Source organism: Globicephala melas, chromosome 4 (assembly GCF_963455315.2).
Source record: "Globicephala melas chromosome 4, mGloMel1.2, whole genome shotgun sequence".
NCBI lineage: Eukaryota > Metazoa > Chordata > Mammalia > Artiodactyla > Delphinidae > Globicephala > Globicephala melas.
In genome coordinates this window covers 61,285,357-61,301,272 of record NC_083317.1, presented here as the reverse complement: position 1 = coordinate 61,301,272, position 15,916 = coordinate 61,285,357, and the positions used below count along the sequence as shown (strand labels likewise).

General features: G+C 41.5%; 1 long non-coding RNA gene across 3 annotated transcripts in view; it reads right to left on the bottom strand.

Annotated features, from left to right (window-relative positions):
* LOC115853600 (uncharacterized) overlaps window positions 1–15,916 on the bottom strand; it is a 393,922-nt gene that overhangs the window by 163,953 nt on the left and 214,053 nt on the right. Inside the window, exon 6 of one of the 3 annotated variants that reach the window (XR_011377417.1) lies at window positions 2,571–2,685. The exons of the other annotated variants lie outside the window; for them this stretch is intronic. This is a non-coding gene — a long non-coding RNA (uncharacterized lncRNA). Of the gene's footprint in view, window positions 1–2,570; window positions 2,686–15,916 lie in introns of those variants that run through there. 3 annotated transcript variants of the gene reach the window in all.

Sequence of the window (15,916 nt, the reverse complement as noted above, 5' to 3'; positions counted from 1 at the left end):
TCTCCACATCACAGTAGAGAGGAATCATTTAGCAGGTCAGTTCTCCTCAGTTGTAAGTTTTGCATGATGTGACTCTCCAGCTATCAAAAGCTACAATCACCCAGTGCAACCATCACCTTTCCCCTGAACTCAGAGGTCGTCAGCTGCTGAAACTGTCTTCACTCAATATCCAAGCATATGCATGGATGGGAGGAAGCTGTGAGGGCAGAAACATGGATGATGGGGTCATGGCTTCCTCTAAACACTGGAGAAACTTCACCCATGCCCTCCTGATGGGGAGCATTCACTCCATTTTAATATAATGTTATTCTCTACAGTTATTCTATTTTCAGGCAAGTGGAAGAGTGAGGCCTCAGAAGAAAGAATGCTGATGGGGGTTTGGGTAAGGGAAAGAGAGCTAATAAACATTTTTTTTTCCAAGGCAATATGAAAATACCCACATTAAGGATAAGTAGCTTGCATGAGAAAACTCAAAGTCAAGATGAAATATGAATTATTGATTTTTAGTAAATTAGGAACTAACATTCTACTTTTACCCCCACCCCATGCTCTCTAATTTTGGTGGAAATTCAACAGTCTCTTTCATGTCCAGAAGTCTGTCCTTCAGATACCACCTGACATTTTCATTTTACCTTTCTTTCTCATTCTCATTCTTGTTCTATCCTTTCTTATTTTCTCTCTTTCTCTCTCATCCTCTCTCCCCCTTCCATTCTCATTTCTCTCATTCTCTTGCTCCCCCTCTTTTCCCTTCTTTTTGCTTGAGAGTGTATCCTAGCAACAGCTATTTCAATTAAAAAGGATGGGAAGGGCCATCAGTGTTGCCAAGGCTACCAGTATTTCCTGCTGTCACTGAAGGAAGTAACTTGTGCATCGATCATAATGGAATCAGGTGCTTCGGCACCTTTCTGCTCTTTCTCCTCAACATCCAGAGATAACGAGAGTTCTCCACATCAAAAAGTTTTACCAAATTTCTCACAGGGTCATGGATGTTATCATTTAGTGAGAAATTACTCTATGGCCCAGATGTTTATAGAAAAGTTTGGGGAAATATAAAATGGCAATAATAACAATAATTAGATTTTGACAACATTTAAGAGGGCAACAATTCTATTCATTTGATATACTGTCAGATTTCCAATAACTAGATAACAATTTTCTTTGCCAGCAGAGCCATACTGTGACAATGCCTCAATATCAGATACTTTTGCTTTTTTTGGGGGGAGGGGCGGATTAAGCCATTTTATTGAGGGGCTTCGGGGAAGGGTGGAAGGGCTGGGAGGACAATGAGACCAGGCGTCCTTCTCCCAGCAGGGATCTCCCAAGCTTCATAGTTGCTGAAAAGATACTTTTGCTTTTAAAAATATAATAACCATAGTACTTTGTACCTATTTACCATCATTTAGGTGCTATATCCAATTTTTTTAAATGACAATATTTTAAAAAATTTCCCCAATTACCCTTAACATCATAAAAAATTTTAAAATTTATTCATCAGACTCTTTTCTGTTCATCATAAAAATAGTCATTAGTGTCCAGAAATGAATTCAAAGACTGTCTGATATCAGGCCTAGAGCACAAACATGGGACCCAGGAGATCTAAGAGCAGCCTCCATGTGTGGCCCCAATTCTGAACTCATATTCCCCAGACTAGTCAGGTTAAAATATTTACAATCTTCCTACATCATAGCTCCTTACATTAGCATACTCTCTCACAAAATCCTTATACTTTCTTATTTTATTCCCACAATGGCTCTGTAAGGATGCACTCTCCCCATTTCATAGATGGTCAAACTAAAAACCAGGGATTTTAATGACTTAAGTGGCAGAGGCCCTGGCACCAGATCTTTTGACTCCTTTTCATTCCTAACTCATTGTACAGCACCTTCCTTCTACCATATGCTGATGAACTAGTGTCCATGCATGTTTTTTCCCCCTACTTCTTTACCAGTTCCCCCTGGAAGCGTTTCCTGAATAACGGACTTGCACATTAATTCTCCTCTGGGGTCGACTTCTGGAGAACCTGACCTAAGTAAGGTTACAACTCCTATCAGGTGCTCTTTCTCCATGGTTCAGCTCTCACTATTTTCTTCCCTCCACCTTTCATGACTGGGGCTGGTAACGATTCCCACTGTTGCTAGTCCTGGGGTAATTTAACGATCTTGGTGGTGCCCTTAACTCTATTCACAATCTTTTTAGGTCTTTAACTGAAGTCTCATGAGATAACCTTAGTTAGTTGTTGTTTAATGCAGATAACATAACTTATAAAGTCTACTAACTGATCTCCCCAACTTCCCTTTCACCCTTCCCTCCCTTCAATCTATTCTCCATGGAACATCTGGAGTGATGTTTTAAAAATCTTAATTAGATCACATCATTCCCTACTTAAAACCATCAGTGGATCCCCTCCATGAACAGATAATGTTCAAGCTCCCTGCCATCATGTAGGAGGTCTTTCATGCTTCAGCTGGTATCTTCAGCTTCATCTCTGACTACTTCCTTCCTAAAATAATGCAGCAATAGCAAGCTACATGTAATTCCCAACACAGATCAGGCTGTATCTCACCTCTGTGCTTTGGTTCAATCATACTGCTCCCAAAGTGTGGCATGCTCTCTTCTCCTCCAAACATCACTAATTGATGCCTCCAGTTCAAGCAAGTGTCATTTCTCCAGGAAGGATGAGAGTTCCTGGAAGATGGGGATTACTCATTTGTTAATTTTATACCCTCAATTTCAGCCTGACACAGAATAGAATGTGTGTCGAATAAATGGCCATTCAAGGGGTGAAGTTACTACTATACTAAACAACCTTGAAAAGCCCTCAATTATTACTGGAGATGTCTTTGAAAAGTGAACTAATAATGTTAATAATCGCCATTTATTTTTGCCAACTCTGCACCAGACACTTAATACTTATTTAACATATGTTATTATTAACTTTCAAAACAAATATAAGGTATTATTATTTTTTAATATGAGAAAAATTAAGCTCAGAAAGATGAGAAATGACCCTTAGGTCACACAGAGAATAAGGGACAGGTTTGGGATTTGAGTCCTTCCATGTCAATCTTCATTCCAAGGACTGTGCTCTCTCCTTTACAGAAGAGCATGTGTGTCATAATGTAAAGTAGAATAGCGCCTATGGCCTCACATGGGCAAAGACCTTAACCACTTCCATTCCCAGCCTCCTGGTCAACATGAAGAAGAGGAACACTTGCTGGTTTCATCTACCCATGTTTATATTAATTTCACAGAGTTTCAGCAGCATGATCAATACTTTGTATGTGCATCTATTTCCAACCACTTTAGGAGGCATTTTGTTTGGAGACATTTCATCTGAAGAGATACCAGAACTAGAGACAGTCAGATATTTACAGAGAATAAATAAATCCTTACTATATACTTGCTATATACTCTATACAATATACTTACTATATACTCTATACAATAAAACACTCTATACAATAAAACACTCATGGAACATTACTTCCCTGCAAGAGCTACTACTACAGCTTGCATTCCTGTGAATATGTTTCACCAGTTCTCTTTAGGGCTCAGCAAGGCCCTGACCACATGCTGATCACACACACACAGAGCCAGATTCAGACAATTAAAGTCATTATTTGTTTTTGTTACCCTCAAAACTTGATAACTAAATGGTAGCAGTAGTTAATGTAGCATTTTATAAGCAACAGTGAATTACCCATGGTTAGTGACTAACAATAAATTAGTATGGTTATACTCAACACACACAAAAAAATCCACAAGTGAGAGATCATGTCACAAGCATGAAAAAGAGAAAGTTTGAATCAATTACACAAAATCACAGAATAGGCAACTCAGGAAAACAGATCTGACTCTTTTTGAGTTTTGCCTGACTCCAGAGCTTGCTTTCAGAGTCTCTTCCACCACAGCACGATGTGGCCACCCCCATAGAAATAAGGCTCTTCTCTGCACACTGCCATTCCAATTAAGGGACCAACTTGTCCAGGTTCTGCCTAGGACTTTACTGGTTTTAATACTGAAAATTCCCGCATTGCAGGCTTCCAGTTATGGTAACTGTGGTGGGCAGAATAGTGGCTCCCAAAATATGTCTGCATCCTAATCCCTGGAACCTTTGAATATGCTGCCTTACTAGGCAAGAGGGACTTTACAAATGTGAGTAAATTAAGGATCTTGAGATGGGAAGATTATCTTGGATTATCCAGGTGGTGCCTATCTAATCACATGGATCCTTTCCTAAAATCAAAGAACCTTTTCTGGCTACGGTCAGAGGGAGATGTGACTACAGAATAATGGTCACAGAAAAGCAGCATTGCTGGCTTTGAAGGCAGAGCAAGGGGGCCTCTAGAAACTTAAAAAACTAATGAAATGGATTCTTTCTACACCTTCAAAAAGAAACACATCCTGGCTAACACTTTGATTTTAGCCCAATAATACCTATGTTGTAATTCTGATCCACAGAACTGTAAAGATAACAAATGTTTTTGTTTCAAGCTATAAGTTTGTGGTAATTTGTTATGACAGCAATAAAAATCTAATACAGTAACTAGATCGTCCTGGTTTGCCCGGTACTGTCCTGGTTTTAAAACTAAAAACCCCACATCCTGGAAACCCCTTCATTCCTGAGAAAACAGGACAAATGGTCACTCTACCCCCATTTCTCCATTGATACCTAGGTACCCTTCAGCTGAAATTGGCTTCCCGAAAGATTCCCCAAGGCAGTGATTCTCAAACACTGGTGTTTGAATCAGGATCACCTGGGGGACTTAAAACAGAGTTTTGCCCTCCCCTCCATTCCTGGGTTTCTGATTCAGTATGTTAAAAATGGTGCCTGAGAGTTTGCATTTTTAACATGTCCTCAGGATAGGCTGATGTGTTGGTCTGAGGACCATACTTTTAAACCACTATCCTAAGACACAAAATCCTCTGGAAAACCATGAATAGAATTTCATTTCTTCACCCACATGCCAGGCATAGATAAAAACGGGATGGGTTTGTGGGCAGGTACCAATTATTAAATCTCATCGGACACACAGCTCTGAAATCTCCTCCTTGATCTGCTAGAGCACTTGTGAAAACACTTCCACAGTGATGTAGTGGAAGGGGTTCTGATCCCATTCTTACCTTTAATAAACATTTGGACTGGGGCAAATTACCAACTATTTTGGCTCTCAGAATTGGAGCTAATGCATGTAAAGTACCTGGCATGACGTCTGGGATATGAGATACGCTCAATAAATAATAGCCGTGCAAGAAGCTAGGCCTTTCCAAAATATCACTCTCATACAGCTCATACAATCTGATAAGAATGTGGAAGGACAACTGGTCACTCTACTCCCATCTTCTTGCTTACCCCTCAAATGTTTATTGTAATTATAGCTGCTTTTACATTTTTGTTGTATTTTAATCTGTGTACTGGCTTATTTATGTTGTTGATCCTCAGTTGTTACTATACATTTGCCTTTCCAAGTGACATTTTCCCTTTCCTATATATTCTTACTTCTTTTCCATTTAGAGAAGACCCTTCAACATTTTTTTTAATGGTAGGTTTAGTATTGATAAATTTTTAAAATTTTTGCTTGTCTGAGAAGGTTTTTTTTCTCTCCTTCTATTTTAAATAATAATCTTGCTGGGTAGAGTATCCTAGATTGCAGGTTTTTCTTTGTCAGCACTTTGAATATTTCATGCTACTCACTTCAGACCTGAAAAATTTCGACAGAACAATCAGCTGATATCCTTATGGAGATTCCCTTATATATGCCTCTTTGTTTTTCTATTGTTGCCTTTAGAATTCTCTCTTTAACTTTTGCTATTTTAATTATGATTTATCTTGGGGTGGGTCTGTTTGGATTCATCTTGTTTAGGACTTTCTGTGCTTCCCATACCTGAATATCCATTTCCTTCTTCAGGTTTGAGAAGTTTTCAGCCGTATTTCCTCAAATCTATTTTTTGATCCCTTTCTCTCTCTCTTCTCTTTCTGGAACTCTTATAATACAAGTGTTGGAATGCTTAATGTTATTGCAGAGATCTCTTAAATTGCTTTCATTTTTAAAAAATTTTACTTTCTGCTGCTCTGATTGGGTGATTTCCATTATTCTATCTTCTAGATCACTTATGTGTTCTTCAGTATTACTTAGTGTACTTCCTAGTGTTTTGTTTTGTTGTTGTTGTTTGGCTGTGCTGTGGCTTGCGGGATCTTAGTTTCCAGACCAAGGATCAAACCCAGGCCCCTGCAGTGGAAGCACAGAGTCCTAGCCACTGGATCACCTGGGAATTACCTCTAGTGAGTTTTTTAATTTCAGCTATTGAATTATTCATTTCTTATTTGGTCCTTTTTATATTCTCCAGTTCCTTGTTAAAATGTTTACTGTTTAGATCAATTATTTACCCTAAGTCAGTTAACACTTTTACTACCAATTTTTGAATTCATTATTTGATACATTGTTTATTTGTTTCATTATTTTTTTTTCAGGGGTTTTCTCTTGGTTTTTCAATTGAGAGTAGTTCTTCTGTCTTTTCATTTTGCTTAACTTTCTCTGCCTGTATGAATTTAAGTGAATCAGTTACCTATTGCAGTCTTGAAGGGGTGTTCTGGTGTGGGAGTGTCCCTATACAGACTGCATATGTACAAAGCCTTTGGTGGGAGAGCTGAATTTTACGTGGAGGCAAGTCACATCTTTCCTCAGGGTGTACTTGGTAGTGGTGGGGATGGAGATGGGAGGCTTGAGCTGGCACAGGGTATGAGGCAGGATTCCTCTCTGCTCAGTGGCCATCACCACCCTGTCAGGAGTGGGGTCTGATCCCAAGTTGCTGGGGCAGAAACCCTGAGGGCTAAGCCTGAGCTGGCTTCATTCCCTTTAGGTGTGTGATTTTCATTCTCCCCACATCAGGACCTTAGCCCCAGAGGAGGGGAGTGTTGAAACAAGTGAGGCCTGTTCATGGACAGAGGTCTGATGCACTGCCTATGTAGATGTCTGCAGCTCAGCCCATTCACAGCCTTGGGTGCAAGTCCCCTTTGTCCCCCACAGCTGATTACTGCCCCCTGCCTCCACTGCCCCTGACCTGTTATGGAAACACTTTGCAGGACTGGCAGGACCCATGTGGAGACTCAGCATGTGTCGGGAGGTTAGCTATGGTGTAGTGGCTGCCCTCAGAGATCTGGGCAGCTTCTGAGGCACTGCCTTAAGTGCCAACAATGGCTGCTGCCACCCAACCCAGGCTCCACCACGGGACTGTCCCACTGTCAAGTCTTTTCCCTGGTCACACCCACCCCAGATCCAATGCCACACTGTGACATGGAATGAGTGGGGCCGGAGCATTTGCTCAGCTTGGGTTGTGGTGTGCAGCCACTAGAGCAGAACTCTCTCTGCCCTGCCTCAGGGGATAGCCAGTGTGTGTGCTACTCACACTGGAGTGCAGGCATTCCCAGCTCTTCTATTTGTCCCAGTTGTCCTCCAACCAGCCAACAGCGTTTATCTCCTCTGTGTAGGACCCCAGGACTGGGACATCCAGTCTGCTGTGGCTCGACCCACTCACTCCCCAAGACGTGTGTCCACCTGTTTAATCTCCCTTTCCCTGAGTCTGCTCCCAGGGGTACAGGTCCTGACCTGATGACTTTTCTTTCTTTCCTACCTGTTGATGTGTGTATTGTTTTTTTTTACAGCCATGGTTGTACAGGAGTCTTTCTGCCAGTTTCCAGTGAGTTTTCAGTGAGAATTGCTCCACATGTAGATTATTTTTGATATGTTCATGGGGGGAGGTAAGCTCCATGTCCTCTTTCTCTACCATCTTGATCTCCTCCTCCAACATCTCTTTTTCCTCTTTTTCTAGAAGAGGAAACAGTTTTACTCCTAATCCTACCTTCTGGTTGAGGGGTGATGTTCCAATCAATGTGTTACCCTAGCCACAGGGAGGTAAATAATCTAGACAAAACCGATCAGAAATTTTCTAGGGATTTTTCTAACTGAGACTTATGGGAAACAGCTCTTTTTCCTCACAGGCCTTGAAGCTTTAAAGATAAAATTCTGAGGCAGCTTATAGACATGGTTTCAGCCTCATGGGGTGAGCTGGTGTCAAAGAATGAAACGAGAGAAGCAGAATTGCAGTATAGGGAGACAGAGACAGACAGAGACGTGAGGCCTTCATTTCCCTGGATGAACACCACTGGACCCACTCTTCTCCCACTATTGCCATAGTTTGCTTCTCTGAGATAAAAAGTTCCTCTATAATTTAAGATAGCTTGAGTTGGGCTTGAGTCTTTTCAACCAACAGTTCTTACTGTTACATATTTCATGGTCTCATCTTAAACTTGGATGCTTCCCAATTCCTGTCTTTCTGGCTCTTGCCCGCAGACTCCTCAGACAGCCAGGCATTATCTACATGCAGCTTTTCTTGATTCTCCCAATCTTAGGAAGGGGTATGGCATAGTCATTAGGACATGAACTTTAAAGAGTCAGGTCTGTGGCTGAGCTCCAGCTCACTTCAGACTCACTGCCTGGCCTAAGCCAAGTTACTTAACCAAACTGAGTCTCAGTTCCTTCATTTGTAAGGAAATGGCAATAAGAGTGCTTAATCAAAAGTAAGTATAACCCTCTTAAACTGGCGTGTGTGTGTGTGTGTGTGTGTGTGTTAGATGATGAAAATAAGGCACTCAGCACTATGCCTAGCACATAGTCAGGCTTCAGTGGTAACCTTTACTATACCTCAGCATTCAGATGCTACCAGGGCTCCTTAACTTCCCTTACGTGTTTGCCTTCTGCTGCTGGCCAAATGGAATAAAATTGCTTCATTCTTTTTATTTTTCCCCTCATCACAGCCCCACTGACTGGCTTATCAGTCCATAAGCTATAAATGAAAAAAGGAACTATGTCCCCATGCAGATCTAAATAAACCTGAGGTATGTGACCCCCAATGCTGATGCTGTGTACTTGAGATTCTGATGCTAATTGCAAGACATTATGTCACTGCTCTGACTGACATGAGAAAGTGTGAGATTGGCTGCACACAGTTTTACAATGTGATAGGTTTTTGGAACTGAAGTATGAAGCTGTTCTACTATTGGGAGTGTTGACAAGATAATATATGCAAAGCATTTGGTTTCCTTGGAAGACAGGTATGAGCAAAATACAAAGTAGGATTATTTATTGATTATCTGTGGGAAGGAGAAATGGAGAAGCAGAGAGACATACTTCTCTTTTGGCATCTTTTACATTCTGCCTTGTACTGCAATTATTTCCCCTATCAGGCTGCAAGCTCTGAGAGGTGAGGGGCTTTGCCTTATGAATTGTTGCATCCTCTATACTTCCTGGAAAATACGAAGTTTCCAACAAATACTGGTTAACTGAATATCGAATGGATAACTGGAATATGTGGTTAATAGGAAAACAACACTTACTTTGTGTGGAATAAAGAATAAATAAGTAAAGAGGCAATATGATATTGATACTAAGAGTAGAGAACAGAGTTTGGGTTCAAATCCAAGCTCTTTCATTCATCAGTTTTATAAACTTGGGTTGATACTTGATATATTTGCTTCTTTTTTTTTCATCAAAATAATAGGAACTTCACTGCCCACTTGGTACTGTTGTGATGAAGGACGCTTCTCATGGCCGGGAGCTCTGTGGCCAGATCCACCATAGTCCCCAGAACAATCATCATGGGTACAACTAGTACACTGTAATGATAGGCATCTGTTTCCAATTTATTCTGTGGGCACTGCTCACTCTCCCCAACACCCTTCTCTCTTTGTCCCATACCTTGAAACCTCACCATTGTTTTCCAAGGTGAAAGCTAGTTAAACTGATAAACTGGGTGCATTACTTCTCTCAGGAGGCATATTCGTATTTCAGTGTGTGGTTTATGGAGGAATAGCCTGTAAATACTTTAATATTTCTATTAAATATTAGTCTATAAGTATTTAAATATTTTAATAATAAATATCTCCCATTTATTGTGCATCTAATACATATCAGTCATCAAGAATCACTTTACACCCATTATTTCTATTCCATGCCACAATCACAAAGGGGATAGATTATATTTGCCATTTTACAGAATGAGGTAACTAAAGTAATTTGCCTGAGGTCATAGATCCAGCAATGGTTAAAGCTAGAAAATGATTCTGGGTCTACCTGGTTCAATCTGATTGAGCATCTCTAATACAGGACTTTAGGTGCTAAAAATAGTAAACAATAATCACTAAGCCCTTTCAATGCTATTATAGTGAAATGATTTGGGGGCAACTAGGACTCTCAATGACATTTATATCATACTTCATTGTAGCCTCCTTTCTCCATCTTGGCGTATAGGCAGCTCTACCCATCAAGAAGACCCTGATCTAAACTAGACATTTTACTGGTCATCAACCCCACGGTAAACAAATCTAAAGACGTCTCTTTATCTCAGATCCTTGTAGGTCTTTAACACAGGGCCTCTCTGCTTTCTCCGGTATAGAAATGGGGATCTCAAGGGATAATTCATAAAAGGTTGAGGAGCCCGTTGGAAGACAAGATTCCATTGAAGCTGAGGATCAAGTCTGTTGAGCCTAAGGTGTAGCAATTGCCATGGAATCCAGGAAAGCACAGCTTGATCTATGAAGAGAAATAGGATGAAATCTGCAAGAAGGTGGACTTGGTGAATAGTCAGGAAGAGAAAGGTGTGGGCCAAGAATAGCATAGCAGTGTATTCAGAAATGGTTAGTCTTTAATCTCCAAAGCTAAGAAAAGTTGGAAGTTCTGTCTATTTGGGTAACTGCTTTTCTCTTTTATTATGAACAAAGATTCTCTCATCTCTAGTAAAGCAGAGTTTATTATTCCCAAGACAACAATCTTAAGAATATCTCTGTTGACACTGTACTCTGGAAAAAACATAGGAGAAAGAAGAATATTGTGCTCCAAGGGCAAAGGTATAAAGAAGGAGTCTAAAGATGTTGGGTTGTGGTCAAAGGGCACATTCCCACACACCCCTTCTCCCATAACTTTGCACCCAGCACCCGCCCCCCCCCCAAATACACATTCCTCCTCATCTCACCCCAGTCAACTGGAATTAATTGAGCACCTTTTCCATGTAAGGCCTTGTGCTTGGTAACTGTGAGAAATACAAAAATGCATGAATCACAGTATTTCCTAGACCCACAGAATCTCAGAGCTAAAAGTAAAGGCCTTTCAGTTGAAAGAGATTTAAATCACTTTGAATTCTTGCAAGTCTTTCAAAGGCAAACCTCTTTTTAAGGGTCCTACTGCACAATCTATGAATCTAAAAATAGCAGTCAGTAACATTTTGGGACCAGGCACTCTACTGACCATTTCACATGCATTCTTTAACCCTCACAGAGTTCCTCTAAGAGAGGTATTATTATTCCTCACTTACACATACGAAAATTAAGGCCTAGAAAGGTTAAGGCTGGACTATGCAGGGAAATCTGACTCCAAAGCCCATGCTAATATTTATTTTACTCTACTGCCTCTAACTTGCTTTATACCAAAATATGGCGAAGGCTGGTGTGTGGGATCATCTTTATAACATGGGTGCACAGCTGGTACCCTGTGCTTCCCCTGAAATCACAGTGGGTAGAGGTCAGGCTTGGCAACCTCCCCTTATATTCCATTATGGGAGATTTTTATCTTTTAAAAAAATAAATCTCATGAGATAATAACCAAGGATATGGCCCAGAATTACAAAGGGGGTGGGGGATGATCTATTTTCTACAGGTAATAGTAAAATGGGTTCCTAAGGCAGATAGGGTTGCCAGATAGGGAGATGACATGGAACAGCTCATTTTTGGAGAGCTGTCATAATATAGTGGAAAGCAGCAGAACACATTTAATTAAGTCCCAGATCTGCCACTTACTTATTGTGTAACTTTGGACAAATCACAGTCTCTCAGAGTCTCTGTCTCCTCATTCATGAAATAGCCATCACAATGCCCACCTCAGTCCTCTTTTGGAAATCAGTAGAATAACACATGCAAATCAATTAGAAAACTGCCACCATTCTCATAAAATAGACTATTTTAAGTTATTTCCAGTTCCACGGAGATTTCTTTTAAGTAAAATTATACACTCCTGTCTATCTCCCTGTCTCTCACTGTGCCATTTTTCTCAAAAAGACACAGTTTTTGATGTTCAAGGATAGAATGTGATTTCTTGGTGATAAATCATTCAAACAAGTGGGTAAAAGTTCTATGAAAAAGAGACCAGGATGCTTAAATCAACAGCTGCTCTGAGCATCTGTCACAGATGCTCAGAGCAGCACCACCTTCTCACCAGGGGCCTCAGGCATCCTGAGCTGGGGTGGCAGGTGAATCCTGCTGTTTCCTCCTGGTTTTCATCTCTGCAGGTTGGCGTTCAGGAAAAGCAAACTCCTTCCCCATTTGCCTGAGGCGGGAGATGCCTAATGACCATACTTCTGAATTCCCTCTGGAAGGCTGGTGCCAGGGCCTGAACTCAGCTCCACCCCAAGTCTCCATAGACACATGCTCCTGGAAAGCCTTGGCTGTCACCCTTCCCCCACCACACACACACACACCCCTGAGAACACAGACAGACAAAGGCTGTCAGCACCAACCCTGGCCTGCCCAACACCGCACCCTGAAACCAGGATGGAGAGTCAGGAAGACAGTAGGTGACCGGCAGAGACAGTGCTCTGCACAGAATACCTCACGGAGCTTTGATCAAGCCTGTTTTAAATATTCCGTTCACATGTATATTCCACCACTGCATTGACAGTTTTTCCCTGGTGAGCAGGCCCTGATTTTCATATTTCTTCTCCTTGCTTTTAGAGAGCTTGCCTTGTAGAACAAAAGCTCCCCTCCCCCTGCTCTGCCTGGTATTACTCCCAGGAACATTCCTGACTAAGGCTGTTTCCAGCTTCTATTCCCTGCCCCCTCCTTCTATTGCTTGGAGAAACTATGTGGCAAAAACTCAGAAAATATTTCATCCCCCTTAGGAAAAAGCAATTTGAATGTTTTAGCAAAAAAATCACTTCAAAAGCATTTGCTTCCACCCACCCCCTCCACCAGCCTGAGAAGCCAGGAAATGAAGCCATATTCTACAGTACAGACACCATCAAGGAGTAAATCAACACCCCAGGGACTGCAGCGAGGGGCGCTCTGTTGCTTAAATACCCAGCCACAGCTCATTAAATGGAGCTGGTTTAACAAGATCACAGGGCTTCCAACCCCAAGGACTCCCCTTACTTACCAGTGGGAAAGACGCTGCGGACAAGCATCTTTCCTTCTGGTATCTGCAGGCTTTATACATATGGTCTCCTCTCCTCTTTCACAAAATGGATAGTGTTGAGCCTTCTAAATAAGAAGAGCCTCCAGGGGCACCTGTTACTAGCAGCATCACAGAAATCTACAGTTTGTTTTGTTCTGACCACATGTCACATTGCCAATTTGGTTTTCTTTTTTCTTTCCTTCTCTCTTACTTTCTTCTCTTCCTCCCTTCTCTGCTACCTTCTTTTCTTCCTTTTTTCCTTAGAAAGAGTGGAGGTTAGGAAGAGGCGGAAAGAACTAAGAAACTATAACTACAATAAAATTATGACTTGTTTCTTTCAGATCATTGGCTCCAGCTAGCCTTTAAGGGAAGTACCAGACTTGGGCTTCTTTGGTGAAGGATTGTGGGTTTCTGTGACTGGGAGAGAGGGAAACCATTATCCATGCTCCAACAGCACCAGCCTCCTCTGGGCACGTGTTTGAAATGAAGACTCTCAAGTCCCACCCCAGACCTACTGAACCTGCAGAGTCTGCACTTTAACAAGATTTCCAGGTGATTCAAATGCAGGTTAAGGTTTGAGAAGCACTGGTCTATGGGATGGTGACACATTACATCTGTCTGCCTGGACTTTTCCTCACCGTAAATCCACACTAAGTCACAGGGAACAATGTCTGCTGTTCTGTGTGTAATATTACCAAGCTTAGTGGGTCTGCTGACAATATACACACAGGATTCTACACAGGCTCAGCGAGCTGCAGGGGGCTGAAATGTAGGGAACTGAAACACTGGGAAGGGGCCCATAGGCTCCCTGCCCCTGGCAGTTACTGCTGTACAGTAACTCAGCTTCTGCTGAGAAAAAACTCTCCAGGAAGACAGGCTGCCCCAAGCCCAGGTTATCAGCTGCTCCATAGCCTGTGAGGCCCTGCTGACTCTGGCATCATGGAAATAACCCTGGACTAGAAATCAGCAGACCTGGATTCAAAGTCTCCTTTCCTCTCATCCTGGTTTGGGACAAGTTACTAGATTTATCCTCAGCTTCTTCATCTCTACAGTGAGACTATTAATACCAGCTTAGCCTGCCACATAAGTTCGTTGTGAGGATCAAATAAAATAGCATATTTCAAAAAGTCTACAAACCAGAGCAGTATTCAATTGTTATTGTTAATTAGTATAGAACAGAGGTAGCTTCAGATTAGAAGGGAATCAATAGATACAATCTCCTTCCTTAAACAGGAATTCCCTTCTTGCTAGTAAGAGGAATTACCAGCTGATTCTCTCCTTTCAGTCCTATAAGCTATGAAAAAGAAAAAAAAAGTAATAAAAGGATGGATGGGTGGGCGGGTAGACCAGATGGACAAATGAACATCTATTGAGTATGGACACAGTGTTAGGTATTTTCAAATATATTCTATCAATGCTCATAATAGTGAGAGCACACAGACATTGTGGGGAGGATGCTGTGATGTAGTGTCCCCTTCAGGAATGAAGGACTCATTCTTCCAGCTACTGAGAGTGCTGCCGGCAGAAAGCCCTCAATTTTCAGCCCTCTTTGAGGATGATTTTGACTAAAGAGAGCTGCTTCATCCCAGGCTGTATCCATTGACTGCCCAACACAAGGGTATCAAGGCAAAGCCCTCTTTCCAACTCAGGATGTCTCTGAAGTCTCAGCCTGTCTGTGTTTTCCATTGAGACTGCATCAGAGCTCTACTTGTCCCTCTGTTCATTCCTGCTCCATCCCTTTCCTTCCATTGGAATCCATCCCAAGAGCACTCCCCGTAAACCATCTGCTTGATAATCTTCATCCCAGAGCCTGCTTCCCAGGGAACCCAACATGTGACATAGCCTCATACTAATTTCTTATGCTTTGAGCCTATTTTGTCAACCACACACATTCACAGACACACTTGGGATCAGAAACAATCAGAGATTCACAGGGAAACAGAAACTATCCGATCAAAACTGGAAGAAAAGATTGAAGTTTAAGTAATTTGACCAAGGTCACTTTGCTAGTTAGTGGCAGAGCCAAAACCAAACCCCAGGTCTCCTGACTAGTGATCCAGTATTTTTTCTATTGCACAATGACATTGTCTAAGAAAGAGAAAAGGCCTATGTCCAAACCTGAAGGAGAACATAGCACTCTACAGCAACTTACAAAGTCAAAGAGCAACAAAGCATTTAATAACAAACGCTCCTGCCCTAATTTTTGGCATGTTTTCAAAAACAGATACATTAATATTTTAAAATATTGCTGGTTACCTATTCTTCCTTAAGATAAGTAACCAGATACATATCTAGTCAGTGGAGGTTGTCTGGGCCAACCTCCACTTTTGATGACATTTTTGGGTTGGAAGATAACCATATAAATTCAACAGGCTGTATTCTGTGATCCCATTGGGCCAGCTGTAGTACAGCTCTCTTCTGTATACTCATAATACCCTGTATGGTCTTGATTTTGTACTGACCACATTGGATTATGATTATACTTTATGGCCCTGTGTCTCCAGTAAAATATGAGTTCTTTGCAGTCAGGTGCTGTGGTTACTCACCTGGGTGCTGTCACATGATCCGTACTGAACTAACGTTTGCCAAATAATGAATAGTTGAATGAAAGTCAAAGTTGAGGTCTCCTCATCCTTTCCTCAAAATATCTTTTCCATAAAAGCATTATAGGGCCTGAGGGTCTCAAGGGAGTTCAGAGC